The sequence below is a fragment of the Hypanus sabinus genome, chromosome 12 (genome assembly GCF_030144855.1).
Source record: "Hypanus sabinus isolate sHypSab1 chromosome 12, sHypSab1.hap1, whole genome shotgun sequence".
In the NCBI taxonomy this organism is placed as follows: domain Eukaryota; kingdom Metazoa; phylum Chordata; class Chondrichthyes; order Myliobatiformes; family Dasyatidae; genus Hypanus; species Hypanus sabinus.
In genome coordinates this window covers 16,772,685-16,788,944 of record NC_082717.1, presented here as the reverse complement: position 1 = coordinate 16,788,944, position 16,260 = coordinate 16,772,685, and positions in this window count along the sequence as shown.

Genomic DNA, 16,260 nt, shown 5'->3' with positions numbered 1-16,260 from the left:
ATAATTAGAAATTAATAGAGGACAGGAATTAAAAAGCTGGCAGAGAGTAGTATCCTCTGTGGATATGAGCTGGCATTACTGATATGAATTAGCAACATAAATAACCTGTAGTCAGAAATTTTACGGGTGGTATTGAGGCTAGATTTACTTTGACAAAGAAACCAAGTGAAGTGTACATACAAAATGATTTGGGAATACAGAGACATCAATTTGCAAATGTGATCATTTATACTCCGTTGCAAATATCTAATCAGCCAATCGTGTGGCAGCAACTTAATGCAGACATGGTCAAAAGGTTCAGTTGTTGTTCCAACCAAACATCAGAATGGGGAAGAAATGGGACTGTGATTGTGGAATCTCTTGCCAGAAAGAGGGTGGGGGGGGGGGTTTGGAATATCTCAGAAACTGCTGATCTCTTGGGATTTACACATACACACACAACAGTCTCTAGAGTTTACAGCGAATGGCTTGAAAAACAAAAACAGATTAGCATCCTGTGAGTGGCAGTTCTGTGGGTAATAGCACCTTGTTAATGAGTGAGATTAGAGGAAGATGGCCAGTCTAGTTTAAGCTGACAGGAAAGAGGCAATAACTCAAATAACCACAACAGTCGCATGCAGGAGAGCATCTCTGAATGCACAACATGTCAAACCTTGAAGTGGATGGGCTACAAATGCAAAAGACCATGAGCGTACACTCAGTGGCCGAGTTACAAGGTACGTGGGGTAGCTATTTCCCCCGGGATCAATAAAGTATGTCTGTCTGTCTAATAGAGTGGCCACTGAGTGTAGGTTAAGGTTTTAAAGGATATCAATAAATTATAATAGGTGTATAGAATAGAAAAGCCAGGTGGTAACTCTAGATTCATATAGAGCTCCATTGTCATATTTACATAATTGTACTGGAACAAGTTCTACAAATTGATAAATGGATTTGTTATTGATGCACCATCAATAACTCTCGGAGACGTGAGGAGAGATATAGGCTTTTATTGGCTGGAAGAAAGAACAAGCAGCAAGTGACCACCACACTACATCCTGGAGACTGAGGCCGGGGCTGTGCCTCCAATCGCCTTTATACCGGGGACCGTGGGAGGAGCCACAGGAGCAGTCAGCGGAGGGCGTGTCCAGACAGGTATATGTAGTTCACCACCGTTATAATTGCATGTACTGAGGTACAGTGAAAAACTTTATTTTGTATGCTATCATATGGATAATTTCATTACAACAGTGCATTAACAAAGCACAAGGGAAAGCAATAACAGAATGCAGAATGAAGTGTCAGAGCCACAGAGAAAGCGCAGTGTAGGCAGACAGCAAAGTACAAGGCCATGACTGTGGTGAACTACATATACCTGTCTGGACACGCCCCCTGCTGACTGCTCCTGTGGCTCCTCCCACGGACCCCGGTATAAAGGCGATTGAGGCCTGAGCCCGGCCTCTCAGTCTCCAGGATGTAGTATGGTGGTCACTCACTGCTTGTTCCGTCTTCCAGTCAATAAAAGCCGCTATCTCGCCTTCACATCTCAGAGTGAGTTATTGATGGTGCATCAATGCCGAGGTGGACTGTGTGGTTAAGAGTCCCTGTTATCGGACTGGGGAACTGTTCCATAGTCTTATAACTGTGGGATAGAAGCATTTCCTGTCAGGTGTTTATACATTCTGCCTGCTGTGGGGGTTGAGACAGGAGAGAGATTGTCTGACACATGTCAGCTCTTTGATCATCCTGCCTGTTTCACTGACGCAGTGAGCCTTGTAGACAAGAGTCCATCAGAAGAAGGCTAGTTTCTGTCGTGTGCGAAACTGTGTCCACAACTCTCAGCAGTTTCTCACAGCCCTGGGCAAAGCAGCAAATCGAGTAGCTTTTGAGGAAAGGGAGACAGAGTTAAAGGGTCTTTCACCCGAAGCACTGTCAGAACTGGGAAAATGAGAAAACAAGTTGATTTTGAGTTGAAAAGAATCTCCGGCTTGGGGATGGAGGGGTGAGGGGTGAATAGGGGAAAGAGAACATCTATGACCTACAGCTGCTGGAGAGTTAAATTCTGGAAATGCTCCAGTCAATGAGAGGATAATAATGCATAAAATTTAGTGAAATGCAAAACTGATGGATGAGCCCAGCAAGTCAGAATGTGCTGATGGAGAGAAAAAGTTTAATTCATATTACAGATGAGTGATTTACAGTATAAATAGTTGGCTTTGATACAGAGAAAGTGATATTCTTTAACTTGTACAATTTATTAAGGGGCCAGAGGACTGCCAGATGCTCGGAATGGAAAGGTTGGATGAGAAATCTCCCAGAGGTGCAATGCTTTGTTTGATATACAGTACATTGGGGACTTGACTATGAGCATGTTCTTGGAGATGTGGAAAGCATTGAAGAGGAGGGTAATAGATTGCATGTGATCTTGGAACTAGTAGTTAGCATAACACTTTACAGCACCAGTGACTGGATTCAACTCCTGTCGCTGTCTGTAAGGAGTTTGTATGTTCTCCCAGTGACTGTGAGGGTTTCTTTCCACAGTCCAAAGGCATACAATTTGCTAGGTTAATTGGTTGTTGTAAATTGTCCTGTGTCTAGGCTAGGGTTAAATTGGAGGTTGCCGAGCAGTGTGGCTCAAGGGGCTGGAAGGGCCTATTCCACGGTGTACTGTATGCCAATAAGTAAGTAACAGATGGACATAATGCAGCTGAAGTTTCTACAGAGGGTTGTGAAGTGATCCATGTCAGCATGAGACAACTTAGACTGAATTGCACTGTCCCAAAGGATGCTCAGGAACAGAAGCATCTTTGTGGATAATGCGCATAAATTCTTGGTGGCTATGCTTGCAGAACGAATGGCCAGTGAAGATTAATTGAACACAACTTTCATAAATAGAAGTACTGAATTCAAAAGCAGGGAGGCTCTGTAGCAGTTTTATTTTACACAAGTTAAGCTGCAGGTCTGTTCATCATGTTTTGGTTAGGATGTAAGAATCCTAGAGAGGGTGGACAGATGATTTAGTAGAAGGAGTGGAGGATTTCAGCCACAAAATTAGACTGGAGGAATTGGAGTTATTCTCCTTACAGTAAAGTAAGTTGATAAAAGATCTGACAAAGTTGTACAATATCATATAAAGAGGCTGTTTGCATTTGCAAATGGCCTATAGAGGAGAAACAGAAATTCAAATTAATGGACATAAATGAAGAGGATGCAAAGAAGGAGTTATCTTATACATGGAATGGTTATGATCTGTAACTCATTGGCTGTAGATGTGGTGGAACAGAGCCAATCAGGCCTTCATAAGATAACTAAATAGACACATGAAGAAAATAACTTGCAGAGCTATAAGATAAGAATGAATGAATTGGGCTGATTGGATTACTCTACTAATGTTTACTTTTAATCTAATAATTACTTTTGTTCTTCGTCTTAAACTTCTCTTCTGGCTAAGAGTGAGCAGCTTCTAGTTCCTGGGTGTTAACATCTCAGAGGATATAATCGGGGCCCAACACACTGATACAATCACAAAGAAAGCAGGTAGTTCTTGAAGGCGCCTTAATGGTGGGGAGGATTGTGCCCATGATGGAGCTGGCTGGGTCTACAGAGCCTCCACTTCAGGTGGTGAATGCAACCAGTGAGATTAATTTCCAACATACAGTACATCTATAGACATTTGCAAGAGTCCAGTGACATACCAGATCTCCTCAAACTTCTACTGAAGCATAACCACTGGCCTGCTTTCTTTGTGATTGTATCTCGGAGGATGAGAAAAATATCACAGTCCTGACTATCTAAGCTCAGTCATTTCTACTGAAATAATAGTGACATCAAAAATGCTGCAGTGGACAGTCCCTATCCAGGCTGCAAAAGGAGGAGGGTTGGGCACGGGGCTTGCAACCCCATCCTGTAAAACCCAGAGCTACAGGAATGCCAATAGAAGCTCCAAAAACCTCATCCCTGGGAGGGGAAGGACCTTTGAAGATGGGATACACCTCAAAATCAGAATCAGAATTGGGTTTGATATCACCAGCCTATGTCATGAAATTTGTTGTTAAGTGGCAGCAACATTGCAATGCATAATAATGGAAAAATACGTGAACTACTGTGTGTGTGTGTGTGTATGTATTTGTGTATATATATAAAATAGTTAAATAAGTAGTACAAAAATAGAAATTAAAAAGTAGTGTGGTAGTGTACGTGGGTTCAATGTCCATTCAGAAGTCAGATGGCAGAGGGAAAGAAGCTGTTCTTGAATCATTGAGTGTGTGCCTTCAGGCTCCTGTACCACTTCCCTGTTGGTAGCAATCAGAACAAGGCATGACGTGAGTGATGGGGGTTCTTAATGACCTATGTTGTCTTTTTGAGGCATCGTTCCTTGAAGATGTCCTGGATACTGGGGAGGCTAGTGCCCATGGTGGAGCTGACTGAGCTTACAGCTCTCTGCAGCTTATTTCAATAACCCCCACCCCCACCCCCCCATACCAGATGGTGATGCAGCCAGTTAGAATGCTCATCATGGTGCACCTGTAGAAATATTTGAGTGTCTATGGTGACATACCAAATGTCCTAATGACATATAGCCACTGACGTGCCCTTTTTGTGACTGCATCGATATTTTGGGATATGATGACACCCAGAAAATTGATTTTGCTCACTCTTTCTGCTTGCGATTCCTTCAATGAGGACTGGTTTGTGTTCCCCTGTCTTACCCTTTCTGAAGTCGACAATCAGTTCTTTGGTCTTACTGATGTTGAGTGCAAGGTTGTTGCTGCGACACCACTCAACTAGCTGATATATTTTGCTCCTGTATGTCCTCCTATCACACATGGGGACTTCTTGAAAGAATGGCCCAGGACAGGACACTGGCAAGCTGCTGTCAGCAGCCTGTTCCCCAATAGGGGTGAAGGACTTCAGCAAAACCACGTAAGCACATTAATATTCAATACAATCTAATTAACACCTATTATCGAACTCAATGAACCAGTCAATCTAGGCTACATCCACACGAGACCGGATAATTTTGAAAACGTCAGTTTTGTGTAAAAACGATAGGCGTCCACACTATGCATTTTTGAAAACATCTCTGTCCACATTGAAACGGAGATTTCGGCGAGTCTCCTCCTGCTGTGCATGTGCAGGACACATCTACCGAAAACAAACGACATGTTTGGTGTCGAATCTCGCCGTAAAAGTGCGCGTTTGTGTAGTTACAGACCAGAAAAACTTAAAATGGCGGACAGCTGTTGGCTCTCACACAGAAGAACTTAAAACTTGGGGAAAAAAAAAACAAATACTGAAGTGCATGGAGGCAACCGACAGGGAGTTCAGACAGTATGACCCGGCTGACGATGAACATTGAAAAACTGACTAACTCTGTGTGGTAAACTATGTATACCTGTCTGGATACACCTCTCTGCTGACTGCTACTGTGGCTCCTCCCACAGATCCCTGTATAAAGGCAATTGGGGCACTGCTACTCCCTCAGTCTCCGAGATGTCGTGCTCCCTTTTTGCTGCTAATAAAAGCCTATCGTTCACTTCCAGTCTCCGAGAGTTATGCATCACTCTGTTCCATTAATAAAGCACCTTTTTAAATGTATAAAACATGTCTGCATCAGTGTTATCTTGTATTTCCATACAATGTTACATTAGTCTGTTACACATCTATTGTCAGAGAAGTACTTGCATAAATAGGTAAACCACCTTCATACGAGCAAGGACAGAAAACAGCAAAGTGAGTATACTTATTTATTCAGTAAGTTATGGGTCAAAGTATTTGGTGAGTACATTTCTAACACTTCTGGCTTCAGTCTCGTTGCTGTCTGTTCTGAAGTTGTTAGGTTGCATTCAAGAAAACAATGAAATAGTGCGCTGCCGTCTGACAGCGTTTTCAGAAGTCTCCAGTTACCCCGTCCACACTGATTTGCCCAAGCAGTGTTTTCAAAAATACCCACCCTGGAAAGCGTTTCTGAAAAGCTCTGGTTTCAGGGGCCGAAAATGCCGTTTTAGTGTGGACAGAGGGTAAAAACAAAGAGAAAAAGCTTCGGTTATGGATTTATCCGGCATAGTGTGGATGTAGCCCTAGTAAAGAGATGGTAAGGATATAAATGGGTGTGATATTTTTTTTATATCTTTGCCTAGTTTTAACCTATAACCAGCAAGGCAAAATCCACCAGTTATATTTCATGAATTTTCAAATTGTTCTGCCATGTTTGTGTGTACACGCTCACCCGTTTTGGGTTTAGATTACAGTAATACAATAAGTTTAATCTTTGTTAAGTTTATATAAAATGAACTAATTCAAATGGTAACATTTTAAAACAAGTTTTCCATAATCTGGCACTTGGCTTTTGACAACTCCTTGGCCAGTTTGATTTTTGGAGCAAAGTTTTTCCTGTTGGAAAAAGTTACTTATTGCCTAAATCTAAGTTCTTTTGAAGCCCCAATATTGCTCTCAGGATCCACAATATCTCATTTTAAATGCAATCAGAATCAGGTTTATTAGCATCAGCCAGTGACATGAAATTTGTTAATTTAGCAGTAGCAGCAGTAGTACATGATAATATAGAAAGAAAAAATAAATAAGAAAAGCGATTACAGTAAGTATATATGTATATTAAATAATTAAATTGAAAATAGTGCAAAACAAACAATACATTTTTTAAAATAGTGAGGTAGTATTCATGGGTTCAATGTCCATTCAGAAGTCGGATGACTGTTCCTGAATCACTGATTGTGTGCCTTCAGGCTTCTGGACCTCCTTCCTGATGGTAAAAATGAGAAGAAAGCATGCCCTTAATAATAGACGCTGCCTTTCTGGGGCACTGCTCTTTGAAGATAGATTCTACAGAAGCTAGAACACAAGATGGAGCTGACTAATTTTACAAATCTCTGTAGCTTCTTTCAGCCCTGTGCAGTAGACCCCACTCCCCATTCCAGGTGATGAAACCTGTCAAAATGCTTTCCATGGTACATCTATCAAAGTTTTTGAGTATTTTAGGTGACAAACCAAATTTCTTCAAACTCCTAATGAAGTATAGCCGCTCTCTTGCTTTCTTTATAGCTGCATTGATAAGTTGGGACCAGGTTAGATCCTCAGAGATCTTGATACCCAGGAACTTGAAATTGCTCGCTCTCTCTCCACTTCAGATCCTTCTGAGGATTGTTTCCTGTTCCCTCATCTTGCCCCTCCTGAAGTCCATAAACAGCTCTTCCATTTTACTGACATTGAGTACAAGTCTTTTTGCTGCAACACCATTCAACTAGCTGGTATACCTTGTACACTCTCATCTCCATCTGAGATTCTACCAACAATGATGGTATCATCAGCAAATTTATAGATGGTATTTAAGCTATACCTAGCCACACAGTCATGGGTATAGAGGGAGTAGACCAGTGGGCTAAGCACACACTCCTGAGGTACGCCAGTGTAGATCATCAACGAGGAGCAGATATCACCAATCCACACAGGTTGTGGTCTTCCAGTTAGGAAGTCGAAGATCCAATTGCAGAGAGAGGTACGGAGGCCCACGTTCTGCAGCTTCTCAATCAAGATTGTGGGAATGATGGTGTTAAACACTGAGCTATAGTCAACAAATATCATCCTGACATAGGTGTTCGTGTTGTCCAGATGACCTAATGTCATGTGAAGAGCCATTGAGATTGCATCTGCCATCGACCTATTGTGGCGATAGCCAAATTGCAGTGGGTCCAGGTCCTTGCAGGGGCAGGAATTCATTCTAGCCATGATCAACCTCTCATTTCATCATAGACGTGAGTGCTACTGGATGATGGTCATTAAGGCAGCTCACACTACTCTTCTTAGGCAACTGAAGCAGTGAGAGGTTGAAAATGTCTTTGAATACTCACACCAGTTGGTTGGCACAGGTTTTCAGAGTCTTACCAGGTACTCCATTGGGGCCTTCCATTTTATGAGGGTTTACCCTCCTGAAAGACAGCTTGACATTGGCCACCAAGCCCGAGGTCACTGGGTGCAGCAGGGATCTTCACAGCTGTAGTTATATTCTCCCTTTCACAGCCAGCATAGAAGGCATTGAGTTCATGTGGTAGTGAAGCATTGCTGCCATTCGTGCTTATAGGGTTTTGCTTTGTAGTAAGTAATGTCTTGCAAACCCTGCCAGAGTTGACGTGCACCCGACGTTGCCCCCAACCTAATCGGAATTGTTTCTTTGCTCTTAAAATAGCAACCTGCCATCATAAAATCATACAGCCTGGTATGGAATAACCAAAGGCCAAGAACAGAGAAGCTTTCAAAAACTGGTGAATATGGCCCAATCCATCGTAGGAAAAACACTCCCCATCACTGAGTACATCTCCAAAGAATGCTGCTGCAAGAAAGCAGCATCAATCATCAGGAAACCCCACCATCCAGCTCGTATTCTCTTCTCGCTGATGCCATCGGGAAGGAGGTACAGGAGCTTTGGTCCGTTATTTCCCTTCAACTATCGGGCTCATGAACCAGAGTAGATAATTTCACTCACCTCAACTCCGAACCAATTTCACAGTCTATGGATTCACATTCAAGGGCTCTACAGAAGTTCTCAGTATTATTTTTAAAAATTAAATTATCAGTTTATTTGTTCAATTTATCTCCTTTTGCACATTGGTTGTTTGTCAGTCTTTGTGTGTGGTTTTTCATTGATTCTGTTGTATTTCTTTGTTCTGCTGTGAATGCTAATAGGACCACAAATCTTAGGTGACTTATAGAATTTGATAATAAATTTACTTTGAACTTTGTAATTGTGTTTTACTTTCAGTAGTGTGTTTTCGGTGCTTGTATTTTCTGGTTATAACCAATAAATTATTCTTCCAGGATGGGCGTTTGAAAAAAAATGTGAGCATCATCTTCCCCTCAAAACTAAAACTTTGTGCCAAGAGTACACAATCTGATGAAGGTGCCGGGCCTGAAGCGTTACAGTGTTTCTCTTTCAACAGATGATGCTGGACTTGCTGAGTGGTCTATATTTCTTTCAGGATGCTGTGGGATTTGCTGGCCAACAACATAATGATGATGAGAAAAGAACAAAAAGGGCTAAGGCCGTCAGTAGATATATGGTGATAAACCAAAAGTATGCAAAATACATAAAAATACCAAAACTTTGCCAAAGATTTTTCACACTGTGCACTCCAACAACTGATAACGTTGATTCATTTAGCAATTATATTCTGTGTCATTTAGCAGAAATCTCATCTGGTAGTTTTTCTGGTTATAAATTAAACTTAGATAAGAGTGAATTATTCCCTTTAAACGCGCAAACTTTATTGAATGACAGGATTCCATTTAAAGTTGTTACTGATAATTTTACCTATTTAGGTATAAAAATTACCAAGAAATATAAAGATTTATTTAGACTGAATTTTTTACCTATGCTTCTTCAAATACAACGTCTTACTACAAGATGGTCTCCCTTATTCTTATCATTAGTTGGTCGGATTAATGCTATTAAAATGATGATTTTACCGAAATTTTTATATTTATTTCAAGCCTTACCAATTTTTATTCCTAAATCCTTTTTTGACAACATTGATTCAAAAATTTCCTCATTTGTGTGGCAAAACAAAAACCCAGGTTAAGTAAAAGGCAATTACAAAAATCTAAAAAAGATGGTGGTTTAGCTTTGCCTAACTTTAGATTTTATTATTGGGTGAATAATATTCGTAACCTAACGTATTGGAAATTAGATTTGGACTCATTATTGTGTCCGCAGTGGGTAAATTTGGAATGCAATGAAGTAAAGGGATATTCTTTATTCTCTGTTCTTGGTTCTTCTCTTCCTGCTGATTTAGTTAAATTTAATAAACAGATATCTACTCCTGTTATTAAACACACATTACGAATTTGGTTTCAATTTCGGAAATTTTTTACTTTGAAAAACTTTGTGCTTGATAGCCCTATTTTATTTAATTTTTTCTTTAAACCTTCCTTGACAGATCAAGCCTTTAGCATATGGAAAAGGAAAGGTATAAAATGTTTTTGTGACCTTTTTTTTGAAGGTACTTTGATGTCTTTTGACCAACTTTCCAATAAATTTAAATTACCTAAATCTAATTTCTTCAGATATTTACAAATCAGAAATTTTTTACATAAAGTTTTACCATCTTTTCCCAACTCAACTTCAACAGATTTCTCAGATTTGATTTTTACCTTAAATCCTTGTCAGAAGGGATTAGTTGCTTTTATTTACAACATGATTATGAAGATACAACCAGAGATGTCTGATAGAATTAAACAACAATGGGAAAAAGAACTTCGATACAATATACCAACAGATAAATGGGAAAAAATTTTACTAATGGTTAATTCTTCTTCTATATGTGCTAAACATGCTTTAATACAATTTAAAATTGTACATAGAGCTTATATGTCTAAAAATAAACTTGCTCGATTTTATTCTCATATTAACCCTCAATGTGATAGATGTCATTCAGAAGTGGCTTCACTGACCCATATGTTTTGGTCATGTCCCACTTTACATAACTATTGGAAGGACATATTCGTTACCATTTCCTCAATTTGGAACATCGATTTACAACCTAACTTTATTACTGCAATCTTTGGTATACCAAATGAGGATGGTAATCAGTTTTCTCCTTCAATCAGACGAATGATTGCTTTTGTAATATTAATGGCCAGAAGGTCTATATTACAAAATTGGAAAGAAGTAAACCCTCCTACCACGTCTCAGTGGCTTTTTCAAACTATTTCTTATCTGAGTTTGGAAAAAATTAGAAGCACTATTTTTGACTCGTCAATTAAATTTGAAGAAACTTGGGGACCGTTCATCCGACATTTTCATATGAATTAATTTGGCCTTTCCCAGACCTTCTCTCTGTTTATTCTTGTTCAGGTATGGAGTTCCGGAGTTCTTTGACACTATCATATACTTGTAAACTGTTATTATTGTCCATGTTAGTTTTAGTTTAGTGTTTGTTTCATATATATATTTTCTTTCACACATCTCTAATTTTTTTTTCTTTTTCTTTTGATGATTAGTTTTGTTTTTTTTCATATTTAATTATATAGACTTGATTGATTAATGTACTTTTTTGTTGTTGATGTTTAATAGGATATCATTATCCTATTATTAATGTAATCTTAAGTCTACTGTATTCATAACCTATTCATTATTATGTTATTTTTTTTATATTTATATGAAACTCAATAAAAAGATTGAAAAAGAAAGAAAGAAAAGAAAGAAATCTCATCTGCAATTCAATTAAATAGCTAAGGAAAAAAAAAACAACTGGACATTGAGATTCTCAGCATTACTTATGGAGCTAAACCGTACAATGGAAAACTATAAAGTAGGAATTACTCCAACACCTAAAAATGAGTAGAGTACTGTTGTGAGATTCACTTGCCCAGCTGTTGCAAAGCAGCAGACTTAAGACCAGCTTTTATTAATGTGTCTGCCAAGGGACAGAGATTCTGTATTCTAAGATCAGGGTGAGCAGAATTCAAATGATAGAACAGTTTCATCAGTAGCTTGCAGGATCAATGCACAGCTGTATCATATCAGTACATAATATTTTGAATAGATTGAACAGCCTTCCAAGCAGCGCTGCCAGAAAAGGAATTTCACACTTGCACGAATTCACATTGGCCATTACAGCACCCCTCCTCTTTTCTTCTGGTCATAGAACATAAACCAGGATAGTTGCAACTGAATCACTCTGAATCTCAGCACTTCCATCAAGGGTAATGTTTTGTTTCGATATCCACTATGTTTTCAATACATAACAAATCATTGTGAAAACCTTTGGACGATATATTGGCTGTACTCAAGATATAGCTCTCTGAGCAGAAGTCCTTTTGCAAAGCAGTTCTCCAAGGGAATTCGTCACTTGGTCCAGTGTGAAACCGAACTGCACAACTCTAAGCAACATTGTAGATGATACCCCCTTCATCCCCATGTTTTAAGACCATAAGATTTAGAAGCCGAATTAGGCCATTTGGCCCATCGAGTCAACTTCATTATTTCATCATGGCTGATCCAGTTTTCCTCTCAGTCCCAGTCTCCTGCCTTCACCCCATATCCCTTCATGCCCTGAACAATCAGGAATCTATTGACCTCTGCCTTAAAAATACATAAAGACTTGGCCTCCACAACTACCTGTGGCAAAGAATTCTACAGATTCACCATTCTCTGGCTAAAGAAATTCTTCCTTATCTCCATTCGAAAAGGATGCCCCTCTATTCTGAGGCTGTGTCCTCTGGTCTTAGACTCTCCCACCACAGGAAGCATCCTCTCCATATCCACTCTATCAAGGCCTTTCACCATTTGATAGGTTTCAATTAGGTCCATGAGACACAGGAGAAGAATTAGACCATTCAGCCCATCAAGTCATCTCTGCCATTTCATCATGGCTGATCCTGGATCCCACTTAACCCCATAAACCTGCCCTCTCACCATATTCATTGATGCCCTGACCTACCAATTTCCAATTTAAACATACACACAGACTTGGACTCAACTGCAGTCTGTGGCAGAGCATTCCACAGATTCACCACTCTTTGGCTAAGAAAAATCTTCCTTACCTCTGTTCTAAAAGATCACCCTTCAATTTTGAGGCTGTGTCCTTTAGTTCTGCATACCCCCACCGGAGGAAACATCCTCTCCACATCCGCCTTATCAAGTTCTTTCAACAATCGGTAGGTTTCAATGAGATCTCCATGCATTTTTCTAAATTCCAGTGAGTACAGGCCGAAAGCTGCCAAATGCTCCTCATATGTTAACCCCTTCATTCCTGGAATCATCCTCATGAACCTCCCCTGGACTCTCTCCGATGACAACACATCCTTTCTGAGATATGGGGCCCAAAACTGTTGACAACACTCCAAGTGCAGCCTGATTACTGTCATACAAGCATTATCTCCTTGCTTTTATATTCTATTCCCCTTGAAATAAATGCCAACATTGCATTTGCCTTCTTTACCACAGACTCAACCTGTAAATTAACCTTCTGGAAGTCTTGCACGAGGACTCCTAAGTCCCTCTGCACCTCTGATATTTGAACCTTCTCCCCATTTAGAAAATAGTCGGCAGTATTGTTCCTTTTACTAAAATGCGCTGTCATGCATTTTCCAACGCTGTATTCCATCTGCCCATTCTTCCAATTTGTCTAAGTCCTGCTGCAATCACGTTGCTTCCTCAGCACTACCTGCTCCTCCACCTATCTTCGCATCATCCACAAACTTTGCCACAAGCCATCAATTCCATTATCTAAATCACTGACAAACAATGTGAAAAGCAGCGGTCCCAATACTGACCCCCGAGGACCACCACTAGTGACTAGCAGCCAAACAGAAAAGTCACCCTTTATTCCCATTCTCTGCCTCCCATCTGTCAGCCATTCTTCCATCCATGCCAGTATATTTCCAGTAACATTGTAGGTTTTTATCTGCCCCTCCACCTATCTTCACATCATCTGCAAACTTGGCCAAAAGGTCATTAACTCAATCATCCAAATCATTGACATATAATATAAAAAGAACCAGTACCTACACAGATCACTGTAGAACACCACTAGTTACTGGAATTTTTATATCATTTTATCTACAGTTTCTGTTGGCAATTTAACACACGACATTGTGAAGCCACTCTCGAATCTTAACACAAGGATTTTCTGATAAAGTAGCTTTCCCTAAGAGACTGGTGCAGGACACTGTGAATTAATTCATTTTAATAACTTTTAATACATTTTTGATAACTACAATTGGGGCGCCACAGTAGCATAGTGGTTAGCACAACACTTTACAGTACAGGCGACTTGGGTTCAACTCCTGTCGCTGCCTGTAAGGAGTTTATACATTCTCCCCATTTCTGTGTAGGTTTTCCCTGGCTCCTCTGGTTTCTTCCCACATTTCAAATATGTACCAGTTAGCAGGTTAATTAGTCACTGTAAATTGTCTTGTGATTAGGCTAGGGTTAAATCAGGTTGCTGGGTAGTGTGGCTCGAGGGGCCAGAAGGGAAGACCAAGAGGATAAAACGTGAGAGATTAGGACCAATCAAGTGTGACAATGGGGAAGTGTGTATGGCACCGGAGGAAATAGCGGAGGTACTTAATGAATACTTTGCTTCAGTAATCACTACAAAAAAGGATCTTGGTGATTGTAGGGATGGCTTGCAGTGGACTGAAAAGCTTGAGAATGTAGATATTAAGAAAGAGGACATGCTGGAGCTTTTGGAAAGCATCAAGTTGGATAAGTCACCGGGGCCAGACGGTATGTACTCCAGGCTACTGTGGGAAGGAGATTGCTGAGCCTCTGGCAATGATCTTTGCATCATCAATGAGGACGGGAGAGGTTCCAGAGGTTTGGAGGGTTGTGGATATTGTTCCCTTATTCAAGAACAGGAGTAGAGATATCCCAGGAAATTTTAGGCCAGTGAGTCTTACTTCAGTGGTTGGTAAATTGGTGGAGAAGATCCTGAGAGGCAGGATTTATGAACATTTGGAGAGGTATAATATGATTAGGAATACTCAGCATAGCTTTGTGAAAGGCAGGTCGTGCCTTACGAGCCTGATTGAACTTTTTGTAGATGTGACTAAACACATTGATGAAGGTAGGTCTGTAGACATAGTGTATATGGATTTCAGTAAGGCATTTGATAAGGTACCCCATGCAAGGCTTATTGAGAAAGTAAGGGGACATGGGATTCATGGGGACCTTGCTTTGTGCATCCAGAACTGGCTTGCTCACAGAAGGCAAAGAGTGGTTGTAGATGGGTCATATTCTGTATGGAGGCTGGTGACCAGTGGAGTGCCTCAGGGATCTGTTCTGGGACCCCTTCTCTTGGTGATTTTTATAAATGACCTGCATGAGGAAGTGGAGGGTTGGGTTAGTAAATTTGCTGATGACACAAAAGTTGGGTGTGTTGTGGATAGTGTGGAGGGCTGTCAGAGCTTACAGCAGGACATTGATAGGATGCAAAACTGGGCTGAGAAATGGCAGATGGAGTTCAACCCAGATAAGTGTGAGGTGGTTCATTTTTGTAGGTCAAATATGATGGCAGAATATAGTATTAATGGTAAGACTCTTGGCAGTGTGGAGGATCAGAGGGATCTTGGGGTCCGAGTCCATAGGACACTCAAAGCTGCTACGCAGGTTGACTGTGTAGTTAAGAAGGCATATGGTGCATTGGCCTTCATCAATCATGAGATTGAGTTTTGGAGCCAAGAGGTATTGTTGCAGCTATATAGGACCCTGGTCAGACTCCACTTGGAGTATTGTGCTCAATTCTGGTTGCCTCACTATAGGAAGGACATGGAAACCATAGAACGGGTGCAGAGGAGACCTACAAGGATATTGCCTGGATTGGGGAGCATGCCTTATGACAATAGGTTGAATGAACTCAGCCTTTTCTCCTTGGAGCGAGTGTATAAGATGATGAGAAGCATTGATCATGTGGATAGTCAGAGGCTTTTCCCCAGGGCTGAATTGGCTAGCATGAGAGGGCATAGTTTTAAGGTGCTTGGAAGTAGGTGCAGCGGAGATGTCAGGGGTAAGTTTTTTACGCTGAGAGTGATGAGTGCGTGGAATGGGCTACTGGCAGCGGTGGTGGAGGTGGAAATTATAGGATCTTTTAGGAGACTCCTGGATGGCTACATGGAGCTTAGAAAAATAGAGAGCTATGGGTAAAGCCTAGGTAGTTCTAAGGTAGGGACATGTTCAGTACAGCTTTGTGGGCCGAAGGGGCTGTATTGTGCTGTATGGTTTCTATGAAAAAAACACACATAGCAAAATTAATTGTTTATTTATTTAAGTTCTAATAAAAACTGAACACCCACTCAGATAATTAAAGTCAGATTCAAATCTTTAAATATTTTTCACTATTTTAGAGATCTCACATATAGCAGTGTGCATGAGATGACGAAAGGATAGATATCCATTGTTCACTTTTATTAACATTGGGGAAGGAGACTTTTAGATTCTGACTGGGTAAATACAGGGGTATGTGGGGTGTCCAGGTAGCACCTCTGCTAAAGGAGCTTGTTGCGTGGCTGTCTGCATGCAACAGCGGCCACATGCTGGTACACTGCTTCGACAGGCAGCCTTGCACTCAGGTGAGATAGGGACATGCCTGTCCTGGCTGACCGATTCAGATCTACAGTGAGATCCAACAGCTAGGAAAATGGTACTGCGAAATTCTGTGGAGAGTGAAGAACATGCCAAGGCACCAAGGAAGAGCCCAGTCGGTAATGCTTGTTCATGCAACTGGACCTGGACTTCTGGGTTGAGTGAGTGGAACTGCTCCAGTA